This window comes from Hibiscus syriacus, unplaced genomic scaffold (assembly GCF_006381635.1).
Source record: "Hibiscus syriacus cultivar Baekdansim isolate YM2019G1 unplaced genomic scaffold, ASM638163v2 tig00001957_pilon, whole genome shotgun sequence".
Taxonomy (NCBI): Eukaryota; Viridiplantae; Streptophyta; class Magnoliopsida; order Malvales; family Malvaceae; genus Hibiscus; species Hibiscus syriacus.
In genome coordinates, this window is record NW_024061901.1 from 97053 (window position 1) to 98554 (window position 1502).

A 1502-nucleotide genomic window follows, 5' to 3' on the forward strand; every position below is an offset into this window, starting at 1 on the left:
CCTATTCTTTTATTCCATTAAAATACTAGTTAATTTCAATGATAGACACACCCCAATCACGTGCAAATTCGTCAAAATGAAACATTATAAAAGGTTTAGTTTTTGCCCCGGTCCTTAAACTCTCTGAACTTTTAAAATGTAGTCCCTCAACTTATTTGGGTTGAAAGTAAAAATATCCAACCACTGAAAACGTCGAGGGAACTTTCAACTTATTTAAACGAATATGAACCAAATAAGAATACCTTCAAAATAAAGAAATAAACACAATTATAACATTATTTATTCAAGCTCGGTTCATTTACACCCTTATTTAAATTTAAAGAAAAGTAGGTTAATAGTTACAAATGATGGACCTTAATGTTCAAAATCAAATAGTAAAGAGACTGAAGGCAGAATTAGACAATTTAAAGGGGGCATTCTTTCTTGTAATGCTAAATCACATAGAGAGAGAGTCATCCATATTTCATAGTAATATTTCAAAGCTTCAACACCATTCAACGAAGACTCAACCTTGCCACCTGCTCCTTGTCTCTTAGTTTCATCGATTCCTTTAGCCTAGAACAGATGGAAATGTTGAGTAGCTACGAGAAGATGGTCACTATCTCTTCAACTAGCAATGAATGGTCACAGGTTTCTCTTTCTCTCTCAATCAATCAATTATTTACGCAGAAACATGACCCATTCTTTGTTGCTTTGCTTTTGGAAGAGTATCTACTTTGTGTCGTCCTCTTTTTACCCTATTAACCCTGCTTCATCTCTTTCTTTCCCTTCTCTTGCTGCAGACCCTGATGGAGAAACCAAGCCAAGAACAGCGGCAACAAGCACTCAAGTGTCCTCGCTGTGATTCGTCCAACAAAATTCTGCTACTACAACAACTACAGTTTATCCCAGCCCAGACACTTTTGCAGAGTTTGTAAGCGTTATTGGACAAGAGGTGGCACTCTAAGGAACGTTCCTATCGGCGGCGTCGGAAGAACAAGCGTGTTAAAAGGAAAGTTCTTCTTCTTCTTCTACTCGTCTTGTTCAGCTTTCGGTGGTGGAACGGTGCTTCTTCAACTGCAAATCCTATCCCTCCATTGTCTTCAACCTCAAGTACTCACCCTTTGTTTATGGGTTAGCTAATGACCCTTCTGTGGATTAATCAATCTTCCTTATCAGCCAAGTATGAGCTCTTGGATTAGGGTTTCTTCTGGGGACAGTATTGATCTTTACCAGAATAACCCACTCTTTCGAGCTATTCAATATCTTTGGGTCCTCATCTTCTTCTATCACACACCATTGCGTCTCTTTTAGCTTCCACTCTTAACCAGCACAAATTCAACAACAATGGTGGTGTTAAAAACACTGAAGCCTTAGCACCTTTCCAAGATCTTCAAATGATTAGTAATGTCGAAAATGGAATAACCATGAAAGATGCCAAAGTACCATGCCAGAATCAGCTTGAGCAAATTGGTTTATCCGATCCAGCAGTTTATTGGAACACAATATGGGTTCCTGGCATG

At 38.5% G+C, this 1502-nt stretch overlaps 1 pseudogene; it reads left to right on the plus strand.

The window, feature by feature from the left end:
- Positions 1 to 526: 526 nt before the first annotated feature.
- On the plus strand, positions 527 to 1141 carry LOC120137142 (annotated as a pseudogene).
- The last annotated feature ends 361 nt before the right edge of the window (positions 1142 to 1502 follow it).